Consider the following 8,636-nt stretch of genomic DNA (forward strand, 5'->3'; position numbering starts at 1 on the left):
TCGCTTGTTGTCGACTGGATAATGACCACTACAACTAGTCAACCACGTGGGATACAGTGGACCATTACCGAACGGCTAGAAGATTCGGACTTTGTAGATGACATAAGCCTGCTGTCCCATACTCATCAACACATACAGGAGAAGATCCAAAACCTAGTCGATACAGCTAGAAGTACAGGGCTCTCCATCAACCCCAGCAAGACGAAGACAATGCGCATCAATGCTACTCGCACAGCGCCCATTCTACTGGAAGACCAACCGCTGGAAGAAGTGAACAGATTTGTTTACTTGGTAAATGTTGTCTCCAAGACAGGAGGTTCTGATGAGGATGTCAAAGTCCGAATTGGTAAGGCCCAGTGTGCTTTCAACATGCTAAGGAAAACCTGGAGAAACAGACACCACAGGCTTTCCGCAAAGTTGACCATCTTCAACTCGAACGTGAAGTCTGTCCTGCTGTACGGATCCGAGACCTGGACACACACCAAAGCGCTGGATCACAAACTGCAAGTGTTCATTAACAGATGCCTCCGCAACATCCTTCGAATCAGATGGCCAGACAGAATTTCCAACCAGGATCTCTGGAAAAAGGCAAGTCAGAAACTAATCGCCACCACCATTAAAGAGAGGAAGTGGAAATGGATTGGCCATTCCCTCCGAAGAGACCAACCAAACATCACCCGGCATGTTAGACCAGCAACCACCTGGTGGAGAACTCTAGAGACACAGCTAAAGCCTCTCCACCTATCATGGGGTGAAGCAAAGCGCATGGCTCAAGACCGTACCCAATGGCGGACAGTTGTCAAGGCCCTATGCCCAGAAGTGGGCGAAGTGGAATAAGTAAGTAAGTGTTTACAATCAAACCATGAGCTCATTCAATAACATTACCCACATTGAATTGGAAAAGCTAAACATATTACTGCCGAAGCCAAAATATATACATAATTATTCCGCTATTCAGTCACTTTTGGTCCCATGTGAATAAACGATTGTTTAACAATAAATCATATCAATAGAATTCAGACAATACAGCAGATTTGGGAGATTTTATGCAGCGGAAAATTATGGTGTTGTTTTTCAACTTGTTTGTTGGCAACGCTTCAAACAGAATATAACGTTACTGATTACTCCGATCAGTCACACGGCCTTCTACTTAATGATTGAATGAACACTGACAAGTCCACTTAAGGCTGATTTTTTTCTGGACACACAGGTACACATTGAAGGTGGTTTTTATAAAATTTCTGGCCAATGTGTGCAAAAGTATAGCGCTCACAGCCACAAAGTGGTAAGTCTCGAGGCGAGAATTTCATGAAACGTGTGTGAATTATATTGTGAACATTCGCATTAGCCAATTTGTATCATTGGAACTAAAACTGCCGTTTGTTTTTTGATAAAGCTCATGTATTATCGCTAAAATGAATTTATAAGAAATTAAACAAGTTATGTATTGAATACTCAAACGTATGTTATGTGCGAGATACAATATTTTTGCCTGTACGAAATGTTCAGCTCGGAATCGGCACGGAATCGCAAACCAAATTCCGGGCGTAAAAGTATTTCCGGGCGTATTTTTCTATATATTATTTTAAGAAGAGGGGCGGATTTCGGGCGTAATCCGGGCGGAAAACAGGGGCGAAATATGTAAAAGAGGTGGGACGGAATTTTAAATTACGGGCGGAAAGCAGTTTACGGGCAAAATTCAGATTACAGGCGGAATGTTAAAATTACGGGCGTAACTTAGATTACGGGCGTAATTTAGATAACGGGCGGAAATCGGATTACATGCATATTGTAAATATACCCATATAAGGACAGGCCATTTAAAAAAAAACAAAAGGCGATCGCAAAAGCTCACCATGAGCACTTTGTGCTCAGGTTAGCTAAAAACTAGTCAAAATTATGACAAGATATATTAAACATAGTATCTTTATATTTATTTTAAAATAATACGTTTTAAAAACATGGATCACCATTTTATACTTTATACTTCTGCAAATGCGGAACAAATGCTGAAAATCCCCGCATTTTTTCCGCAGTCACAAAAAATGCGGAACTTATGCGAACAATGTACGCATTTTCGTTCCGCATTTGATGATACTTTTAAGATACAATGTAGCTTTTAAAGACAAACAACAAAAATATTCAATATATATACATACAAATAATTTGATAGACATGCACTTTTTAAAAAACAAACTGTTCTTATACACGGCCAAAAAAAAAGAGTTCACTTTTTCACATTGAATGCGTTTTTTAAACTGCTTTCTTGAGTAGGAATTCCTCTCTATCACAGTATTGTTCAGGTCCACGATTCTCCCCCATCCTATGTCATAATCTTAAATGCAAATTGATATTTAGTACAACTACAGTTCACCTATTGTAAATACTGTTAACAACTTATGTAGAATTAATTGCTTTTTTTAAACTTTTTATCTAATCCAGGGCTCCAGCTAGGATTTGAAAAAGACAGGGCCCAAATTTGGCAATAGTACACTTTTGAACGTGCTTGGATATTTATCCCTGTGGAATATTTTCAAATAACATGTGCTATATATGCATATTATTTAATATTACATGCATTTTCATTTAAAAAAATATTTTTTTAATTGATAAAACTAGTTTCACTGTTAAAATAAAATTAGTTTATTGAAAATTCATTGAATATCCTGTAAAATAATGTGATCAGAACCAATTAAGGACATGCTTGGGGGTCAAAGGGGGCAGGTTTGGATCTTGGAGCGGCAAGGTACTGTAGACACCCTGTTATTGACAGGCCTAGCCCTGAGGATCACTAATCGTATTATTCGAATTTATCTTTATTTTGAACTAATAACTATTTCAAACTATTAATACAATCACTTGTAATAGTAAAATTGTGATTTACCTACTAACAAATCCAGCTTTCCTTTGTCAAGGACCGCTCGCTTTGTGCTCATCATCCGGGCGCGGCACACAGAGCAAATATAAAAAAGTTTATTTTTCACATGTTTTTTCAACAGTGCTTACTTGCAAACGAATTCTTCAATTTGTGAAGTGGCTTTTGAGGTCCGAGAATCGGTTAATGTTATGCCACCAGCAACCTTTCTCCCTAATCCTATGACATAATCTAAAAATGAAATGTTAATTTAAGTATTTACTATATACTTTAAAGAAATTTGTGTATTTCATTTTAGTTTAAAAATGAGTTGTTTTTCCTTCAGATGCCCGTCTACTTTTCATCATCCTTTTACATTTCCCACTGGGACAGTACACAAATACAATAATATTATTACAATGATATCAATTAATAATCTAAAATAAAAAAAGAATTTAGGAGTAAAAATACAAACCTTTTATGCTGTTTTGCAGTATTTCAAAAAGAGTAACATGCAGAGAAACTGCAGTCATATTGATGATATAAACAAATAATATTAAAATAGACTGTTGTGTTTGTGTTTTGTTAAAGGTAACCTTAAAATGATGAAAACATTACCAAGTCTTGTTCTTTATTAAACTCAGAGTCATTATTGTAATCATGAAATAATTATTAAAAGCAACAAAATTTTCATAAAAGAAGAAGAATTAAAGGAGTGAATTAAAAAATAAGTGCAAATAGATTTTTAATGCATGGTCATCCCACAGACCTAAAATTATAAGTCGAAACTGTAAAAGTCAGCAATAGATACAATCTATTTAAAGTTAAAATGTGTTATTGTTATCTCCTAAATTTTATTTTTTTTACCAGTAATTCCAATAATAATGCACAATCTAAGAGTATAAAACTTATTCATGATCACAAGTCACGAGTTCACAAGTCTCACAGTCTCCTTTTCAGCTTTTCACAAATTAAGTATAAAAATACTGCAACATATGTTTTAGAATCTGAACATGAAAATCATAAATTAGATCAAAGCTTTATGCTGAATGAATTATATGGTGACTGAAATAGTTGCGTCTATAATGAATGTTTATTGATTGTACAAATGTATAAATAAAATTAAATATTTTTATTTAAAAACGTTTATTAAGTTATCAGTTACTGGTAATATTTTGTTCAGTATTTTGGCTTAAATTAAATTATTAAGTTATTGTTCAGCTTTATAGAAATTTGCTAAGTCCAATATTACTCTCTGTAAAAAAATAAGTTCAAAATTCCGTCATGTGGCTTCACAAATATTTTATAAGTATGAAATTCTGTCCCGCGAAAGAAACAAAGTGCAAAATTCCGTCCACAAATCTCCATCATACAAATTCTAAGTATAAAAATACACCCGGATTTATTTTACGCCCGGAAAAAAACAGTTGCATTACGCCCAGAAATAATTTTAGTTCCGGGCGTAAAACTCATTCCGCCAGTTGTACGGGCGTAATTCTAACATTACGTGCCAATTCCGCCCCGATTACGCCCGGAATCCGCCCCATTATTTCGTACAGGTGTGTATCCCTGTTTATCGGCAAAGAAACAACTACTTAGGCTTCTGACGATGCGTAAGAATCGATTTTAGTGGTTTATTTTAATTAACAATAAACATCAACAAACAATCTTGACTTCACTATTAAAATTAACCAACGTTTTTGGTCTACTTTTTTCCAGACGTGTATCTATATTGTATATATAGCAAATCTCCTAGTTATACGCTATGATTAGCAAACCTACTCGGAAATCAAATTCTCTGATCGCCAGTCCAGGCTTGAACGACCTAAGAACCTCCGACCCATAGTCATCGGCCCGGTACCCTTGATGGGAATATAATGATCATATAGCATTTTCATCGTTAACTCGATGGCCAATAATTGGATGACCTGTAGATATACAGGTTTAGGTTTATATGTTTAGGTTTATTCAATATACAATAGACATACAGTTCTTGAGTATACAAAACGCAGTACATATGTAAAGGCATGAACTATGATCAGTATTGAATTTCATAAGTTTTTTAAATAAAGAATCAATATATGAAAAGGTCTAGGACAATTGGATTACAGCATTTAGAACATTTCTAACAATGTTTTAATGAATACATAAATAACAACAAAAACGAATCTACAAGAGAGAGAAAGATGCTGTTTGAGTAATAATTATACACTGTACTTTGTATTTATACACAATTTTCTAATATTAAAAATGAACAAGCTACTAAAAATGATATTCATCCGCAAGTACATTTCCAATGTTGACATTTCCATCTCGAAAAAGGTATAGATGCAGGTCTATACCATCTGCTTGATTCAATTTCTAACGTATGAGATGAAACCCTTAATCTTCATCGATCAAATCTGAACCTTTTTTCATTCTCATATGTTTTAAGTAAGGTTGCAAATCAAATTAACTAAACCTGACTGAAACTTATTGTATTTGATGAATTAGTAAGGTCTGATATTGGATGTCCAATATTGGATAAATATCATTTAATCATCACCTAAAGTTGAGACTAGCCATGTATAATGTACGCCTAAGGTCTGAAACATGCAACCCACAGATTTTGCCCAAAACAGTGTTTTTTTGTTTGTTTTTTTTTAATCCTTACACATATGGTTTTAAATGCACTTGAAATACTTGTGATCTTCTAACTGAAATAATTTTTTTCCACCAATACCTCATTATATTAATGGCCCTTAAGGTTATTAAGGAAGTTCCCCATGTACGAAATTATTCTGTTTTTGAATAATTACACCTATTAGGTTTTTGCTAATATTTAAGTTGACTCTTTCAATTGTCATTGATTCAGTAAAGCCTCAGATTTCTGACCCCTAATTTAAAATGGTTATAACAAGATTATCAACCAACTATTATTTGGTATGTATTTATATTGCTGGAAAATTTCATATATATGAATGAAGCTTAAAAACATCATTTGAGGTTTGGCCTGCAATTGTAACAAAAGTATTTGCAAAATATTCTCGTGAAGTGAATACACTTCCTAAGTATGTAAATGATTTACCGATGTCTAATGCTTGGGTTTTGTATAACAATTCAATACCTTTTTGTCATTCAGGATCCTTCGGACTATGACAGGTCAGTTCAATTATAACGGTTGTAGTGATAACCAATCAAAACAAAATTATGAATCATATTATATTGGCTCAAGATTGTTGTCTTCCTATGGTACAAACAATGTTAGTTTTGTCGGAAACCGACTTATGACCGTTAAATAACATTTCACAAATATTTGGGAATACATTCAGAAACATTTCAATTTGATACTTTATTGTTGCTTAAAATGGGCTGAAAATATCTAATATATTCCTACCTACACCATATATGTTGGACAGACACCTGCAACAGACTGCTTTTTTATCATACCGTTTATTTCATCATTTTTTCAAAGGCTACATCATACTAACTGTTATTATTCTAAATCAGTAAGACGCTATTGAAATTCTTATAATGATGTGGTATGCAACTGTTCAACAAATATTGGTGTAAAAACTCTTGTCATTTTGTGGTGTCCTTTTTTATTAGTTGCTGTTTTGTTGTTTGCATTGTTGCAAAGGTTTCAGTTCAGTTCAGGAACGCCTGGAGGTCGCTGCACCTTGTTTCTCGCTACTCGAACAAGAGCCGATATACGATGAACTTGCGTGTGTGCTTATATGAGTCTCGTTCTTTGAACCCGGGGTTGGATGCATGTTCGCAAAGTTTCATCCCATGTTAGACAGTGCAGTCAAAAGAGATGCTGATATTTCGTTTTTTACCGAATATCACTGTTGTCGTCCGCCATGAGAATTAGATTGCAAATTAATATTGACTAATGTTAACATACTTGTGATGCTTATTGAGCTGTCTATGCCTGTTTATTGATAAACCGTTATTATTGATTTGAGTGATACATATATGTCATTGTTTATAAAAAATCTATTTGTTTTTATTTTGCGTAAAAATGTTTTAACCTCGTTTTGTTCAATGGTACTTGCTAGTTTGTATGCATTTGTTCGTACATATCCGTTACATATAATCTTTATACCTTATGATGTAAAGACGCAGTTTTAATGTTCCGGTATCTGCTAGATACGTCATATGTTTAGGAGTTAATTCTATATTTCTTAGATACTTAATAATTGTGATTACACGGGTTGATATCTGTACAGTATAGGGTTTCTGAGAATCAACTTTTGACAAATGACATTTCATGTTTACAATATATTACACATCTAATTAATGCATCAGTTTAGTATTTTGGCATTAACTATATCAACTTGATGCCTGCTCGATACACTATCAAGTGATGATATGGAGGTACGATGAATTCATTTTATGATCCGGCATTAGTCTGTGCTTAATGACAAGGTGTTGTTCGCTAGAAATTGTCTGGGCAGTATCTGATCAAAACGAGGTAATCGATTTGTTCTGAACGAAGGGGTAATTAAAGACCGGAATAAAAAGGCTCAAACGAATGCAAGATTCATGAACACAATAACATAAACACACAATTAGTCACATGTGTCCACAGTGTACGTATTCAATACCATTTTTATTATCAGTAAAACAATTTAAAACAGCAGTGTTATCGTTTAAAAATGTTTCTTTTATACTAATGTTTTATTCAGACACCAATTAGTAAAATACTATGAACTGTTTTGAATTATTATGCTATGCGTATGCCAATCTTTTCCATACGAACCTTTTGTGAATTCAACACCTTTCGCCAACCAGTTGGCGGAGTCTTAAGTTTGTACACGTGACGTTAGTCGTTAACTCGTCTATAACACAGGTATGCTGCTTCGAAGGACTTTCTTCTTAGTATAACAAGGCAAACTACCAAGACTGCTCAAGGATGGTGTCCAAAAGAAAAGACTGATTCTTTTGACTTCGGGGCCTTCGTTAAACAGCTATTTTTTTTGTATTGTCCTGTCAGGTTCGGCAAACAATTTCACGAAGTTTCTGAAATTTACTTTTGAAAGTAATAGAAACGACACGTTTGCCACGGTAACCAATTTCTAACGAATTGAATGAAGCAACATCTAACTTCATGTCGCCAATCCCTAATATATTATATAATTTCTGGAAATAGGGTCTTCCCCTGAAAATGAATTGATTGTATCTATGTTAATATTTGCCATATTACGGTTTGATTGCCCAAAGGCGTGAAGGGTGAAAAAGGTTTGAATATGCGTAGATTGAAAATTATTGAGGCGAAATTTACGTTCATCTTTCTTTATATGCTCAGGAGTGTCCAACGCGTCTTGCTTGTCTTCTGCAGAGGATTGCTCTACGTACAAACAACAGAAGGACAGCTATAGAAAACACTTAATAGAACGATATGAATACTCGTTGATCAGGTGCAGAAGATGCGGATTAGTCTTCATAGACACTGGTGTTCAAAGGCCTGTATCCTGCGAAATATCCAGGTCTCGCAGTTAAACGGTTGGATGGGACGACGAGGGACTTTTATAGCATGTGTTTTGTGTGGAAGCTGATTGATCTACGTGTACACAATGTTGTCAGTCAGGCAATAGCTGTGGTCGCCATGGGTAACATTTATTTGGACCTCAGTGGTACTGGTGCCATCCTTGGACAGGCTGCTACTAAGTACTTGAAGCTGGACACTTCTTCCAACGTCTTGCCGTTCATGGTGATGTGTGCACTGGTGTTTTTCGCGCTGTTAACCATGATCTTAGACTTCCACGTGCTGACTTCCATCACGTGTGAATACAATTAT

At 34.9% G+C, this 8,636-nt stretch overlaps 1 protein-coding gene across 1 annotated transcript in view; it reads left to right on the forward strand.

Annotated features, from left to right (window-relative positions):
* Nucleotides 1–8,636, forward strand: part of LOC127879391 (migration and invasion enhancer 1-like) — a 115,029-nt gene that overhangs the window by 11,424 nt on the left and 94,969 nt on the right. The gene's annotated exons all lie outside the window — the stretch shown is intronic.

Source organism: Dreissena polymorpha, chromosome 4 (assembly GCF_020536995.1).
Source record: "Dreissena polymorpha isolate Duluth1 chromosome 4, UMN_Dpol_1.0, whole genome shotgun sequence".
NCBI lineage: Eukaryota > Metazoa > Mollusca > Bivalvia > Myida > Dreissenidae > Dreissena > Dreissena polymorpha.